At 41.3% G+C, this 17,985-nt stretch overlaps 1 protein-coding gene across 1 annotated transcript in view; it reads left to right on the top strand.

The window, feature by feature from the left end:
- The first annotated feature begins 7,072 nt into the window (after positions 1 to 7,072).
- Positions 7,073 to 17,985, top strand: part of rap1gapb (RAP1 GTPase activating protein b) — an 85,854-nt gene continuing 74,941 nt past the window's right edge. Inside the window, exon 1 of the mRNA XM_086086161.1 lies at positions 7,073 to 7,321. The gene's annotated coding sequence lies outside the window, so the exon portion shown is untranslated. The remainder of the gene's footprint in view (positions 7,322 to 17,985) is intronic.

Below are 17,985 nucleotides of genomic sequence, written 5' to 3'. Positions count from 1 at the left end.
CGAAAAATCAGCCGCTACCCTCACAAAAACTCGCAAATATTCACCACTCAGTGGGATAGGCTTTATATGCGCTACAGTAGGCTAACGTGCTATTAGCCTGTTGCAGTATTAAGATCGTCAATCACTCTTTTTATGCTGGTTCAAAGAATAACCCAGTTGTGCCACAGGCTAAAATATCACATTATGAAGCATAGCAGCCTTCAAACAAACTAAGCTAAGTTATGCATCTCTTTTTTTTTTCCCATTTGCGATTATACATACAAATTTGTTGGTATCATTTATGTATAACAAGCTGGTATTTCATGCGTGTTTGCCATAAGATGGAGATTTCCTTTCACATTAAGCATGCTGACATTTGTTACATCTGACAGCTGTGAGTCCATAAGTGACAGCTCAGCTTCTGACATTGATATTCTCCACAACACGGAGCTCGGCTCTAAATAATAAATGGTTTTCAATTAGACAGCTGCAACGCGCCGCCTCGCGCAGCACAAATAGTTGACGATTCCTAAAGATGGAGATCATTAGACAACAAGAGGCCATTAACCGCAACTATAGAGGACATTGCAGGGTGGCACTGTGGAACAGCTTTGCAACAATGCTAGAAAATCTATACGGCACAACAAAGAAACTTTTTGCTCCCCAAATGAATGTCTTGGAGGTCCAAAATGTGTCAAATTGTTTCAGCGGAGTGTCATTCTCCACAGCTAGCTTTCACCCAGATGACTCGTTACTTCCCGGGGGCTCTCAATGCCAGGCTTTGATTTTCCGGAGTCCTAGTTGTCTACGAGCAGCTAATAATAATTGATTGTCAAGAGAAGTCGACGTTGCCTTCAACGGTTTTTCAGACCCTGGTAAAAATGTCATTCCTCTATAGTGACTGACAAAGCGAACCTTTAGAATGATTTTAGGAAGACACAGTAATAATCTATGACTCTGTCTGGGGTGTCAAACTTTTGCCATCATGTGCATAGGGATACATTACTGTAGCTTTACAGATTGCAAATTAAAGGAAAAAAAAATCAAAAACTTGATCTGTTTTTTTTTTTATTGTATTTTACCTGAGATTGTAGGTTGGTAGTCTCTAACCTACATACATGTAGGTGTTCTGATGAGCATAATTTTAGAAAGTACAGAATGTCAAGAATTTCCTTCAGTAGTATTTTTTTAATTATTATTATTATTATTTATTTTTATTTTTGTTAACAAGAGTATGAAAATCTAGATTTTTTTATTGCACATTTAGAACAGATATAAAATTTGTTATTAATCGTGAGTTAACTAGTAAAGTCATGTGATTAATTACAATTAAAAATGTTAATCACCTGACGCCCCTAATTTTTAATGTTCTTTTTTTGAATCGTGAGTTAACTGTTGAAGTCATGCGATTAATTACGATAAAAAAAAATTATCACCACGCCCCTAATTTGTAATAATCTTTTCTAAAAAAAAAAACGATTTAAAAAAGAAAAGATTATTAAAAATTAAGGGCGTCAGGCGATTAAAATTTGTCATCGTAATTAATTGCACAACTTCACTAGTTAACTCACAATTTTATATCTGTTCTAAATATCCCCCCCTTCCACCCCCACCCCCAATTTCTATGTTTTCATACTCTTGTTAACAAAAGTGGCACAATTTTTTAAACTAATAGAAATAGTTCAAATGAATTTTTGACGTCTATAGCCGTCAATGGCAGTGAATGAGTTAAATTCATTCATGTGTAACTTTCAGTTCAAAAGGTTTTTCTAATGATAACAATCCACGGGCTGACACAATCCCAACAACAGTCCTCATGGTAGTGCCACTAGATGGCATCGTCTTGATGATTCTCAGGTTCATCACCCCAGAATGCCTTCTGGCTTCTTGATGAACTTTATAATTTGGAATGGCCTGGAATTCTCCTGAATCATTCATCGTTTAGGCAGCTATAGCCCTTGGTTGCTAGGGGATATCCCAAGAAGTGCTGAAAGCCTTCCTCCCCCTCCCCGTTGCCATCAAAATTTCATAGTGTTATGCTCTGTTACCTCTTTCACCCCCACAACTGGGATATGCATGACTACTTGAGTATGGTTCAAGTGCGCATTCAAGAAGGATTGGTTCGGTCTTGGAAGATAGTATCGAAAGTGTTGTCCTAGACATAATCTGTATCAAGAAAGCGCCAAAGAATTTGGCTCAGCACAAACTATTACATGTTAGTATTGACTGACTGACCAATTGACTAACTTGAGTAACTAAGTAAATGACCCAACTAAGTCACTTACTGCCTGACCGACTGCCCGCCATATTAACAGACTGACTCCACTACCAACTCACTGACTGACAGGGTTTACCTAACCGACTAACCAACCAACCAACAAACCCAAAAATGAACTACTGTTAGACCAACCAACTGTCTGACCAACTAACTTACTAAGTATCTGTCAGACTGGCCTACTGACTCACTTTCTTCACAACTAACTGATTTATTGTTGTGCTGACTATACTCACTGACCAACCAACCAATGACTGACAGATCAAGTGAACGACCAACTCTAACCCCACCCTACCCCAGACCTGTCTCGATGGGCGGGGCCATAGGGTGTCATGCCCGCCCACCAAGTTGCTTCTGGATCGCTAAAGGGATATTTGACTCATTGAATCATTTTCAGCAGTAAAAAGTTAATATTTTGTCCAGAATAAATTTGATAATTTTTCATGAACAATTAATACCGTTAAAAAATAATTTTGCCACTTGCTGTCGACTGAAGATGACATCACCTGTGCTGAGGAAGTAGGTAACAACCAATCATTGCTCAATTTGTTGACCAAACCCAGAAAATAGGTGAGCCGTGATTGGTCATCTTCAGTCGACAGCAAGTGGACACATTCGTTTTTCAAGGTATTAATTGTATACAAAAAAGTATGTAGTTATCAAATTCACTGCAATTTTACTACTGAAAATGGCTCAACAGTCGAGGGGGGCCTCGTCGAGCAGCAGGGGTGGGAGCGTAAACACTGCTTTTTGGCGAGAGGACCAAGTGCGCACTTCATTAAAATGCATCTAAATAATGCTGTTACACAAGAGATGTTGGGCAGCTGCAAGCTGCTTAGTATGCATTTTTAGGAGGAGGCAAGTCAACAGAGGATTTTCCATCTCGACTCTTGCTTTTTAATTTATTACATTTTTTGTGTGCAGCCTCAACCACTTTGACTGCAAATGAAAGACCGGCGACGTGCAGGGATGCAGACGTTCACGCTCGTCTGGTGGCGTTTGGTGCGTTGCATGTTTCGGTCGGACAGATCAAGACAGGAAGACATCGTACATGCTACATGGCGTTAGGAAAGTCACTATTGAAACATGTCTCTTAAAGGTGCATGTAGAGGCCAGGTATATGTTGTCTTATATGCCACTAGGGGTTAGAGGTGTGTGTGTGTGTTTGTGTGTGGGCGGAGCTGTGTGTGTGGGTGTGTCACAATGGTAGAGTGATTACTTAATCAATGTCACCTGTGTTCCTCAAGAGGTTTGCTTGTCGGTACGGGGAGAGAGGAGGCAGGGTGCTGTTATTTTCTGTTGACCGCTACATTTGCCGCTAGATTGACTGATACATTTTTCCGCCATATAGTCCCATTCTGCAACTTTACCTTCAGTGATTGTACACTAGAAAGTATATTATTATTGGAAGAGTCAAATAAACATCTACAAACTGCAGGTTTCCATCTTGGAATCAGCGCGTCTTCCCTATCTCAGTGACTACATTTGGTTTGGATAGTCACAAACACGCAAACGTCGCAGCAGGACGTGGATCAATATTGGAGGAGGTGGAAAAACCGAAGAGGATGAAACGGGACCCAGAGCTTGCTTTGTTCTTGCTTAAAAGGTAAGACCTCGTCACGAAAATGCGATAGGGTCGGTTTGTGATAAGAAAAGCTAACTAACGTCTCGGCACTCGCTGGCTTTGATTCCGCTTTTCGCCAGAGGGGTAAAAAATCTGCAAAAACTCTGTATCTTGCGACATGGACCTTTAAAAAGATAAATTCACAGTGACTTTCCGAACACCTTGTAAAAGAAGTGTCAGTTGTCTGTGGATAGTGTCCAGTTATTGGTCAAACCCTTGATCCTTTATTTCAAATCAAGGTATATACGTACACAAAAGAAAATCTCACTTTGAAAATAGTGAAACTTATTAGCCTCTGCAGTGCCTGAAGATGATGAGTGCTGAAATTTGTGATGAGCTGGACACATTTTTTTTTATGGGCCAACTGACCTTTTGTCTGGCAATTTGATTTAAATCCATGTGCTCCACCTATGGACTCATGTAAGGAACCTAGCTGTAACTCCCATGATATACTGCTTTATTCTGTCGCCCATAAATACAGAAAACCCTCGGAACCATGAGCCATGTGGTGCAGTTCACACAAGAATCCAGATCCTCATTCACCAAAACCAGAAGGATTGGGACACAAAGACTTTGACATCATTAGGATATGATACAAGTAATCTTGACCACCAAATTTCAGTTGCCTGCTGATTCAAAGTTTAAAGTGCCTTCTGAAAAGGATTGTATTCGATTTTTGAGGGTTTTTGTTAGACCCGTTGTGGAAATCCGACTAGTTTGCTAGTACAAAACAAAAACGACAGCAAAAACCAAAAAAAAACGTTTGAGGGCTCAGTGTGGCTGGCATTGTTCCTGATTGTTATCGTCTGTGCTTGCGTTTCGATTCTACTTTTTGTGAGTGCCCGTATGCCATAACCAAAGATACTGCAAATTGAATTTCCCTTTGGGACAATGTTAAAGGTTGTTTTTTTTTCCTTCATCTTTTTAAGTAGAGAAACAATATTAGGGCTTAGTTTTCAAAGTGCATGTGCAGAACTATTCATCCACTTGCTACACATCCATTACAGCCACCAATTTTCTAAACTGCTTTAGACCTTTCAGAAGGTTATTGGAGCCCATCCTCAGAGTGAAGGGCTACCGGAAAACGTTCTCACACTGTACATCCATAAGCTGGCCAGAGAAGGTGTCACATCAGCAGAGACTCAGGCAAGGTATATTGGCCGGTCAAATTGCTGATGGACACAGAATGACAGAAACAAAATGGATGGTCGGTGAGAGGCGGACATACAGGTCACGTAGGGGAGAAGCACAGCGAGTGAAAATAGTCGCAAAGTGGGGGGAGTAGTACTCGTTTTGGATCGGAAGATGCGCTGTGGCGGTGCCCTTGACCCAAGGTGCTGAACCTTCAAAACTGCTCAGGGGGACAGTTGAGCTATCTTCCCCCCGTCACTGACATTTGTGGATTGGTGACAAGACGAGACAATAAGTGGGTGCCAACTGCCAAACACTGCAAGCTTTTTTTTCACTGCAGTTCCAGCTGACTGACTGACTGACTATCCAAACAACTGAGCAAAAGTCCTACCGTTACCAACCAATTAATTGACTGAGTGCCTAACTAACTGATTGACAGACTGAACAGTTAACCAACCAACGAAAGAACTGTAAGACCAACTAACCAAGAACTTACTGACCCAAGTCCTAACTGTGACAGACTAAATACTAGTGATGGCAAAATGAAGCTTCATGAAGCACTTGTGATATTTTTTGACTCCTCTAGATGGCACTCTTGGTTGAAAGATGCAGTGGAAATGTAATCAATTTCCTTTGCACTAGCCTTCATATTTAAACCAAGAGCACCATCTAGGGGAGTCAAAAAATATCACAAGTGCTTCATGAAGCTTCATTTTGCCATCACTACTAAATACTACCCAACTAACTCGCTGACTTGGTGACTGACTTTCTGTCTGACATGCAGGAAGGCAGGCAGACTGACCAACTAACAGCAACTGACTGATGAAATAACTGCAAGACCACACTGACTGATCAAGTTGCCTACTGACTGACAAATTGACTGACTGACTTGACTGCCCAACTAACTCACTGATTGGCAGGCTGACTGGGTGACTGACTTTCTGTCTGACAGGCAGGCAGACCACACTGACCCCACTGACTGACCGAGTGGCCTACCGACTTACAAATTGACTGACAGACAGACTTAACAACCAATCAACGAAAGACTTGTATGATCAACTAACCAACGGATTTATTAACCAAGTGACCTGATTACTAACCGTGACTAACTAATTAACTCTCTGACTAACTGCCCAACTAACTCACTGATTGGCAGGCTGACTGGGCGACTGACTCTGTCAGTCTGTCAGTCAGTCTGTCAGTCAGTCAGTCTGTCAGTCAGTCAGTCTGTCAGTCAGTCAGTCAGTCAGTCAGTCAGTCAGACAGACAGACAGACAGACAGACAGACAGACAGACAGACAGACAGACAGACAGACAGACAGACAGACAGACAGACAGACAGACAGACAGACAGACAGACAGACAGACAGACAGACAACACTGACCCACTGACTGATCGAGCGGCCTACAGACAGACAGACAGACAGACAGACAGACAGACAGACAACATTGACTGATCGAGCGGCCTACAGACAGACAGACAGACAGACAGACAGACAACACTGACCCACTGACCCACTGACTGATCGAGCGGCCTACAGACAGACAGACAGACAGACAGACAGACAGACAGACAGACAGACAGACAGACAGACAGACAGACAGACAGACAGACAGACAGACAGACAGACAGACAGACAGACAGACAGACAGACAGACAGAACTGACCCACTGACTGATCGAGCGGCCTACCGACTGACAAATTGACTGACTGACTGACAAACCAATCCAACAAGCTGATTAAATCACCTTGACGTGTACTATCTGACATAAACGACACGCAGGAGGGAGGAAATTCCCCTCTTGAGATAAATACAAAAAATAATGAAGTGACTACAACAAGCCAAGGTGCTTGAATGTAAACAAATTCAGCCTTCATCTTTCCCGAGGCTGCCGCTAACGTCGTAAATCCATAGCCAGTGCGCGGGATTGTACTGTGTAATTAATGCACAAATTGTAGGGAGGTGGGCCCCATTGCATGCTCACTGATCACATGGCGGTCACATGACAGTTTTTTTTTTAAAAGGGAGTGGGGTGGGGGGGGGGCGTGGAGAGGGACTGGAGCATCGCAATCAAGCTGATCCGACTGCATGTAGCCGACCTGCAGGAGCATCCACCCTCCTCCTCTTCCACTTTCTTCCTCTTCCTCCTCCACGCCGCAGCTCACGTTGTCGCTTCTCCCGCACTCTTCTTCTCCTCGTATCCGCACATTCACTACTACAACCATTGTTGTGCTCTTCGTCTCACCAGTTGTGGGGAGGGGGGGCGGGGAGGAGGAGGTGATCGTCCAGGCAGCATCTTCTATTGGCAAGGTAAGACAAGATAACTTTTTGGGTTCTTTCTGCGCTCTTTCTCTGCTCAAACTGAACACAATTCACAAGCAAATTGTCGAATATGTGCAGTCTTTTCATTTTTACTTTCAGCTGTAATAGGATTTGAACTACAGTAAGAAGCTCGGTGTAGCGAGGAATCATATACAGCACTGTAGAATCCAAATGTGCTCTGTATGGAACTATATTGAATTACTGTAATGTAAAATCCTATAGGCGGCATTCATCCATAAACTTTTGGGGTGAATAATCACAGAGCAGTATGCTGGTGCTACTTAAATATCAATATGTCCATCCGGAGGAAGATTACTGGCCGCATTACTGGCACCCTGGAGAAATTCAATACACACTTACCCTATTCCATTTGCACTGCTATTGATTTTGTTGTTGTTGCCCCGCCCCCAAAAGGGCACTCGTCAGTGCGTGGAAGATCAGGAATGAGGATGTCTCCAGCAAGTGGTCCCACTTCTCTATATTTTGGAGTCTTCAGAGTCTATTGACATGCTTCTTTAGTTCACATCTTTTGTGTGTGTTTGTGTGTTTGTGTGTGTGTGATGACACGCAGAGACACAGTCTTCACGGTCTGTGTGTGCGTGTGTGTGTGTTTGCCTGCCCCCCCCCCCCCCCCCCGCAGGCTGCATGCAATTAATGTGACCTTGTAAGCGCACCAGGCAGTCTGGCCCATCACCTTTCTCGAATGTCAAAGCTGCTGTTTTCTAGCTTGCTTTGCTCGTACCACGTACAGTAAAGTACACCTCTGACCAAACATTGATCTTTCAACAATGTGTGCACTGTGGCATTTGTAGTTTGCTGTGGACTTGAACTTTGAGCTGTTTTCTTAGATTTGTGTAAATGAAGACTTTAGGATACGGGCTCATATTGCAACAGTGTTTCCCGACCTTTTGGGAGTTTCCCGAATGAATTAGAGGCAGTATGGTGAGTTTACTGGTTAACGTGTGTAAGGTTTGGAAATGAGTAAGATTTTTACACTTTTACATTTATGTTTCTAGAATTATAATTTACGCATTTATAAATTAAATTATTATTTTTTTAATACAAGTAGCTAAATTGACATGTTGAATATGCCGTTCTCATTCACTTGCATTTACCTAAAGTTTGCTAGCGCCTGATTGGTTATTGTTGGTCAGCTGATGAGTTGTCAGGAAGCGTTGTCGCTGTCGCTGCGCGTGACGAGTAAACAGCAATGTTGCAGAAGAAATCCGTCTCCATCCGCCTTCCATTAACCGCCAACGAACCCTCACGTTACACATGCTTGCCCCCCCCCCCCCCCTCCAACTACACATAGCATTACTTGTCTATAAAATTGTACGTACAGCTCTTCAGAGGAGCTAATTCTCCTTGTGCACTCTGAAAATGAGAGCGCCACTGCCACCTACTGTAGCGGATGTGCGCTACACCCATGAGTGTCACTTCATGGTGTACGGTCTTACAGTGGGCAGAAAAGCAAAATGTTGTAACCTTAAAAACTGGCTTTCAAAATTAGTTTTAATGCTACACTGGCAAACACTCGTGTGTGTGATCCAACCATTGTATTCAAAGGTCACTTCCAACCACACATGTGATCGCTTGGATTGGAGTAACTGGTCTACGGTAACTTGAATGTAGTTCAAATGAACAGCTTCACCAATTTAAATGCTATTTGGTGTCCATTTGTTTAAAGGTGAGCCGATTTGACGTTTCTTTGCACCATGAGGCGCATCAGTTACTGCTTAATGGTCCAAAAATGAGCTGGAGAAGGTGATAATGGACTCGATATGCAGGACAGTAAGTGAGGAATTTTTTTTTATGTGCGTGTACGTAGGGCCTTAACGCAATGTTTGGACAAGTGCTGTCGGATAATGTGAACGTCTGTTTTTGTGACCTGCAAGTGACCCTCTGCTATGTTCACTACACATGTGCATGTGTATACAATGGCTGACAATGACTTTCACAAATAGTGAAAATACAAGTTTTCCTGTAAGCCAATATCAGGGACAATGTTATCAATGTTAGCTTTTTGTTATAATTGCATTTTAAAGCTTTTTCTTTGGATTTTCTTTTTTTTTTGGCTTTCTTTTTTTCTGAAACAAGAACATGCTCCCTTTTTTTAATATAAAAATCTGTGTTTTGTTGCGCTTTTTGTAACTTTTTGTGTAGACAGTTATTCTAATAGAAAAAAAGGAATCACCAATCAATCACATGCTATCAAAATTAGTGTTTTGTCATCTTTGCATTAGTTATGCACATTTTTCATTTTCTTTGGGTTTGTGCAAGCCTCAACAAACAGCTTCCCCTGTTATCATAGTTTGTTGCAATATATACAATTATGCACTTTTTTTTTTGTCTTTTTGGCGGCCCCTCTTGCATTGAAGGATAGCATTTTTTTGTGCTTACATTTTACAGCTATGCACATTTTACTTTTTATTTGGCTTTTATGTGAGGCTTATTCCCCCAAAGTTTTGTTTTTACATTGTGCCGTGGTTAACGTTACTTGACACTTTTAAAGTCGGATGCATTTTTTTCCCCTCCACATTACAGCTTCAGTATTAGTTAAGAATGAGTGCCATGTTTCATGGCTGTTACTTTTATCACGGTTTTATAAAGTTGATATGTTACTTAAAATCATGGCCTGTTGTATAGTTTTAGATCCCATGTTTCCTTATCTATTGTTTACTATGGAACATCTGTCAAATCATTTCAACTTCAACAGCTAATGTTGGCTAAATTCTTGCAACAAAAAACCTGACTTTGTGTCAGTCTTGTTGCGGCAGCTGCACAAGTGTCATGCACGCCGACGAGCCCGCTGCTCTGTGGAGCCAGCGACGGGTATTAGGAGTTAAGTGATTTCCAGAAGAGAGAAGTCTTTCCTAAAACGACATTGAGCTTCAGCTTGACACGGCCTGCCTCACTATCGGAGAGAGAGAGGGCAAATATTCTCTTCCCCACCCCAGCGATCCATGAAATGACTGTCGGAAAACCAACATAAAGCTCACTGTGATCCCTGAAGGTTCCTTGCTAACATCTGTGATGTGAGTTATAGTGTGTGTGTGTGCAAATACATTTGAGGAGCCAATTCTTAATTTTGGGAAGCAATTTTTGTCAGGTTAATTCCACCATTGTGAGAGGGAATGCAGCCGACTCCCGGCCAATTCAAGCGGCTCCCCTCCTTCCCTTTGAGTACAGTGCAGAGAGAGACGCAACGTCAACATGTAAAAAGTACATTTGCAAGATCTCCACTGGCGGATGATGTCAAATTGGCTGCTGTGGATGGGAACTCGGAAATCACCTTCCATCCCCAAAAGCGTGTCCGTGTGCGATCTGCCTAAGTGCTCATCAAAAAAAATGAGACAAATAGTGAATTGAGGATACTGTACATTCAAATCTGACTCAGTTGTAATACTGCACTACCTAGGAAAAAAGTTCTCAAAGCCTAATACAAATATTTTGAACTTAAAAGTTAAATATAACTGAACTGTGTTAAGGTGGCAATTATTTCACATCTCTGGTTTGGCAAATGGCAATTAAAGGGGATTTACAAGACTCACAACAGCAAAAAAAGAAGCAGCATGTGCACCACTTTGATGGCCGCTCATCCATGTAATGATACACACCTACACATAATTGATGCTAATGACACGTCTGGATGCGGCTTGCATTTTCTCAACCAGCTGTGCACATCTGCTCCACCCCCAGACAGCCGCATCGGGGTTTACTGTCATCACAAATCACCCACCGTTTTAAGCCTGGCAGACTTGGACCATCAAATACTAATGTCTCTTTTGTCCCTCTGCAAATTAGTGGTTTGCTTTTCTGGATCGTTTCGTCTTTTTTTTCTTCCCAATCAATTGCGGGGGTGTTCGCTAAGTGAAGGATGTCCTAATGCCATGTGATGGAATAAGAGAGCAAACAAGGGGCAGAATATGAATTGAATTAATATTTCATGCTGGCTGCAGAGCTGCGGTATAGTGCAATAATAAGCCAGAGGAGTTCCATTCAAAGCGCAATGTAAAACCAGAATGGCACTGCGCCAAAGGCTGATAAATAATGCTAAGTAGAGTAGAACCAGAAAAAAAGGCAATGTTTTAAGTTTTTATTGAGAATACAAAGGTAAACAATTTTAAAAACATAAAATCAATATAACAAGCAATGCAATGCTGTGAATAGCGAAAACCTCAAGAAATTAATGCCAACGCCAAAACTTTTGTAATTGGGTACAGCGGCCACTAGATGCCGCCAACACAACCCCAGACTAAATAAAGCTTGAGCTTAGTTGCTTGGCCACAAGATGGCACCAAACAATGTTTTTATATTAGACATGGCTTTGGCCTGGACGCAAAAAACAGTCGACAGGCGAGTTTTTCAGCGAATAAAGGAGGATGGTTTCCCACCCAAAAATCTGTAAATAGACAAATTCATGAATGCTGAACTGCTGTTTATTGCTCTTTTAGAGATACAGTCGTCCAAAGTCATATTGCGGTTCACTTTTTTGCAGCTTCAATGTATTGCAGATTCTTATATCATACATATCTGACCTGATATCACATCGTGGAATTATCTGGTTAGTATTTTTCCTCACTGATTACTATTGTTGAGCAGTAAACACAAATCAGGAAGAAAAGGTGTAAAAGACGGAGAATGTCCAGTTTGGGACATTTGACACTTAATAAAAGACGTTAAAGTAATGTGTATATTGCAAAAAATAACCGACTTAAGTTATACAATTTCACGCATATGGCAACGTAGACACTGCTTGAACTTTACATCTCCAGTGTTGTGAAACCATCCACCGGCGATTTTAAAAATTCGAACCGCAGTAAAACCATTGGCCGACAGCCAAGTTTCCGCCGCGTAACTTGTGTGTGGCGAGCCTAACAAAAAATATCTTCCAGGAATCCTTGGATGAACTTGAATTCAAGTCAACTCGTTTGCCTTTCACCATACCCGTTTGGTATTCTGCCATGTTCCCAAATATTCAATTTGATTAAAAAAACAAATTCCAAGAGTACCTCCAGGCCAGGCTTATTATTCCTCGCTTACACTGCTGCCGAGGCACTTTAATGAATGCTCCGTGCGCTTCTTCACGAGCCGTCTTCACCACAAACGTGCGGTTTTGCTGTCATGTCGCCAACTTGATTCCCGGGAATCCATTATTCCCTGCGTCGTCGCCTCGACACTGACAGAGCACCTTTTTAGAAATTCCTCCTCTTTCATTCCATTTTGCGGCAACATTATACAGAACATTATCACATGTTGGAGAGGAACACGCGTGACTTGGATTGCAGGTGTCGTTCCCATTGCGAGGCCCAGTGAGGCCCTGCTAAAGATTTGAATTTGGTGTGTGAGCCAGTGGATCAGTGGGGCGGGGCGGGGCGGGGCGCTAATGATCTGCTGCAGTACTTTTATTACATGAATACATCATGCAGTCATTAAGGAGGCACTGTGATATACTCATTTTTCACCTTTGATTGCAATATACCGTATAGGATGTGGGGGGGGGGAGGGGGACTTGGCTATCTTAACCCCCCTTCAACCCTTGTTTCCTGGGGATCGATATTTCATCTTACTGAATCATATTTGAAATATATTGGCTTTTTAAAATTATTTTGTCTATTGATACATTTGTGTCAACATTCACCATTGCTAGCTCTTTTTTTTTTTGTAGTACATTACAACTGTATAGGATTCTTGCATGTTGCATGAGCGCTAAAATGACACATGACATATTTTGGCCTGGGCTACCTTAACCTCCCAAAATCAAAATTTGCGGTGTTCTTTTTGGCTATAGTACTGCAGTCCCATCAAGTTTAAGGATCAGTGAAAAATAAAAAATTACTAACTCTGAAATTACAACTTTATTGTCGATAGAATACCTAGCAAGTGTTGGAAATCATTTCTTTGATTTCTGCGTGTTCAAATAAAATTCAAAGTTGGAGTCTCGTGGAGAAGTTTGCTAGCTTTATTTCAGAGTCTGAAAGACATCTTTAGAACCTGGCTCAAACAGCCCTGGTCCAAAAAGTGTAACCATCTCAAAGTACACGCATACATTTATACAAAAACAGTTCCCTCCCCCATTTCGACAAAGAAGTACCTTTTGCCCAAACAGACATCGAGCACCACATGTGGCATTTCCTGCCAGCCCCCATAAAACCCCACACAGAGTACAGCCTTTGAGGAAGAGATTGTGCCCCCCACCCTTTCATCTTGTCCTGTCAGCAGAGTGAAATACAATTTGAATATCTTACATTTAGTTATTTTAGTCCACAACAGATATGGGTAAACAATTGGCTCCCGGCGCCTCCTGGCACCAGGGATTCACGCAGACGGCCATTTGGTCAGATACCTCTCATTTTTATCTTACTTCAATTCCTGGGCTCCAGGGATATTTATGAACGCCCTTTGATATGCAGTTCCCGACACCCCTGATTTGAATGGACACAGAAACCTTACTTCCTCAAGGAAAAGAACAAAAACTATAGATTAACTAACATATGGTGAACAGTTGTAACGTATCTAACTAAAATCAAAAACACTTTGAAAAATATAAATTGAAACAGAAAAACAATGTTAATAATCTAACACAAGACAGAAACTGTAGACCGCTAGCTCGCTAGGTAGATAGCTCGCTAGCTAGCTAGGTAGATAGCTCGCTATGTAGATAGTCTACTCATTTAATGGCTGCCGTTTTTGCATAGAACGCCACTAAATGTGAAGGTCGCAATAAAAAAACGAATCGGCTGTTCCAATCACAGGAAATGTCGGTGGCTTTATTCTGCATTTGTATTCATCTTACAAATGTGCTCATGCACAAAAGTGGGCCAAAAAGTGTTGTTGCTCTCCAGGAAAACGTTCTGTAAATAAGAGTAGAAAGGAGGTGAAAATAATTAAAATGCACATCTGTCTCGTTTGCTTCCAGGAATAATCTCCTCTTAATAAGTAAATAATGCTGAAAGGGTTGCCATTAATACATAAAGACACGGGTGGGTTAACAACATTCGAAGCCTGAGGTTGTGTAGGATGACACATAAGGACACCGTATTTTAATGCTTGGCTGCTGTGGTAGCAGTAATGACTTCATGATGTCATTTATGCAAAATTGAAGTTTTTGTTTGTTTGTTTGTTTTTGGTTTTTAATTGTATGAGGCAGTGGTTTTCTTATGTCTCTAATGATATCACTTCAAATGTATATATTAGTTGTGTTCTGTTTCAGATTAGGTCATCAAGTCATTGTGTTGAATCTGATTTAAGGTTGTCTGAATGATTTGGTTATTTTGTAGTTTTGTTTGTAGATTAACTGCCATCCAAGACTACAACTGCTACTGCTACTGCTACTTACATTACCAGTAACTTTATAGACTCGGAAATTACATACACCGAGATAGTAATAAATAGTTATCATAGAGCTGTAAGGTTAGAGGTGGCATTCCTCAAGGGTCATTTGTAGGTACCAGATTTATTAATCTAGATGGAACAGATGTAGCGTAAAGGCAGATAGGGAATGAATGAATGAATGCTCACTACAGAACTATATTTTTTAAATGAAATAATTAAATAATTAACGAGGTAAGTGGATAGAAAAATTAAATGATGATGAAATGAGGCGTCCACCAAGGTTGACTTTTCGTTTCCATACTTTTCAATTTAACAGATGGATGCACGATTAGGCTTTATTAATCTCATATTGGAAAATAAGGAATGAATTCATGCTTAACAGAGAGCAAAATGGTGGAATGTGGTGTACCTCAAGGTTGACATTAAGGTCCCACGCTTTCTTAATTTAAGGGTTGAACGGATAGACTGTTAATCACATGAGGAAAATTCATAAATTACTTTTTAATTCAATTAAAATTCGGTTGGAAGCATGGCCTCAATTTGCGTGCTTTTGTGAAGATTCCACTCCGGGTTGATTAGGGTACAATACTAGATGGTCCCTTACACACTCAAGCTGCACTGAATTGCACTTGATATATAAGTTCTCCAGCATCTTTAATGTATTCCCGCAAGGCTGCAAGCTCTTTATTGTCAATCAAGCGCACTTGTGTGGAGCAACTTGTCACGCAAACATAAACAGTCGCTTCTATCAAGCTTCCTGGAAAGCCACAAGAGAGCTGAACGCACTCGAGGGGGTTGGCGGGGTAGGGTGGGGGGGGGGGGGTTCACTGATGACAGCCATCGTGCACTCTGGTGCTCGCGATGCCTGCAAGATTGTCACCTCTGGAGTGAGGTTTGCGTCACCACAGCCAAGTTCCATTTTATACCTGCACCAAAAAGCGGAGTTTGAGGCAATCAGCCATCCATTTCTTTTGGATGTAATTGAAAACGGGACACTTTCATCAAGAGTGCAGACATTTTTCATTCCCTAGCAGGAACAAATCTGTGCTGCAATCAAAACAAAATGGACAGAATTCTGATTGGCTGTTTGATGAGCAATTGCATACCAACTCCACGAAGGGCTTTCTACTTATGAAACATGTTGACAGACAACATTTTTGACATTCATTACTGCATCTCTCCTTCTGATTTCTGTACTGATCATTCAAACCTGCACAGAAAATGGGATTTAGGTGACATGCATATTGTGCATTTTTCCCACGCAAATTGAAAACAGATCCTTGGTGTTTAATAAAGTGCCTGTGATTGACTTGCTGAAATTAGCTCTTACTAACTCATTCAAAACCCAAAACGTATAAATAAGTTTTTTAATACTTTGCTCTGCACTCCCCAAAACGTAGGCATACGTTTTTAATGTTTTTTTTAATGCTAGAGCATATAGAAGGCTTTGATATAGCTTGTGACATGAAGAGGTCGCTTAAAGCTATGGTAGTTACTACAAAAAAATGGCCAGCAGGTGGCAGCAGAGTATAAGAGATCAGCCAGGGCCGTGTTGCAAAAATTTATTTTCCTTGGTGTTTTCGACTTGTTTGTGAATGAAATGAATGAACGAAACTTAGCTATATTCTAATGCTAATTGCTGCAAAATAGAAACAGATACAAATATACTTTGTTTCCTCAGATTTTTTCCTTTCTTTGGTAGGTTCCATGTTTTCATACCAATAGAACAAAATATTCTGTGGATCTTGCCAAATCAGTCAAAATCCAGTATAACAGCCGGGAGCGAAGGGGGTTGCTTCAGTGAAAATGGCTGGGGGTGAATGAGTTAAGGGGAATCACAAAGCAGTACTAAAAGTGGTGAGATGGATGGATGGACAGACATATGATGTTGGGCCAATGGCTTTCGTTACAATTAATAAAAGCATTTTCAGTCATGGAGGCAGCACTTCATACATTACATAGTGTGTATGAGGCACATATCTACATCACTAAACACACATGCCCCACCCCATGCCCGCGTGTCGGCAACTTCACTGGACAATTAAGTGTGCGCTACGTTCTAAAAGCAGTTGGGTCAAAAGTAACCCAATTATGGATCAAATATGGACCGATCCACTTTATGGGTCAATTTGACTCCGCTTTCTGGGTTGTTTTATGCAATTTTTTGACCCAGGTAAAGGATATGACCAATATCTATGAGTTGTTTTACACTAATAGACCCATTTCTTGACTCAAAGTTTTGTCAAATAGATCCAAGCAGAGGATTGGTTCATTTTTTAAAATTTTAAACCATAGTTATTTTTGATCCAAATGTTTTTAGTGTATAGCTGTTAGCTAAAGCCAATTTGTAAATTTGAAAAACGCATTGCACCTGTGTTTACTATTTGGCTTTGACATGAGAGCAGGGGTGTTGCACCCTTGGTCGATGTGATTTTCTGACATTACATTTGAAAGTGGCACTGGATCTTCACCCAGCCAAGCTGTGGGTGACCTGGTATGGGGGCAGTTAATATGTAAATTAGCCCCACTGTTGTCAGGGTGGGGCGGAAGTGCAGAATAGCTCTCTTAAAGACACATTTTCAGAACGATGGTAGGTAGATAAAATATTTACTTTACCCGACTACCGTATTTATACACAGTGCCATCATTTAAAAAGTAAATTTTTCCACTACAAACGCGAATTAGGCAGCATACAAATTGAGATGGTGCATTCATCTCAGCTGCAAGGGGGACGTCGGAGTGGCCGCGTCGTTTGGGGCCAAGATCATCGGAGAGTGCATTGATGCGGTGTGACGTCACGAGCGAGAGCAAGCGGCGTTTTGGACAACGTGGACGTCAGTGCATCGCTTTCAAGCCTGCAGGACACATGAGTCATGCTCTCTTTTAAGCGCATTGCAGGAAATGCCCGCACAGATCTGTACGGCTTGCGTCTTTTACTGATAGGACCACACTTGAGCTTGCAATTCTTGTTCAAAGAGGTGCTCGACACACACTATGTAGTTGATACCATTAATGGTAAAGGCGTTAATTTACACGATTCCTCAATAGTTCCCGCAACTCGGCACATTTTTTTCTTGAAAATGGACACTTTCCCTTTGGTATCTTTTCAGCCGCTAGAATTCTATTAAACATCCTGGTCAAAAACTCCACAGCCACCCAGAGACTTCCATACCGCCACAGGTTTGTTCTCAGGATCAACTGCCTTTCCATTTTACATCCTTTATGTAAAACCAAACAATTATATTAAAAAAAAAAAACACTTATAAACCTCCAATACACATCATATAAGATGTATTTATTTATCCTCACAGTTTTTT

Source organism: Leptonotus elevatus, chromosome 10 (genome assembly GCF_054856555.1).
Source record: "Leptonotus elevatus isolate MCC_2025b chromosome 10, RoL_Lele_1.0, whole genome shotgun sequence".
Lineage (NCBI taxonomy): Eukaryota > Metazoa > Chordata > Actinopteri > Syngnathiformes > Syngnathidae > Leptonotus > Leptonotus elevatus.
This window is presented reverse-complemented; position numbering and strand designations above follow the sequence as displayed.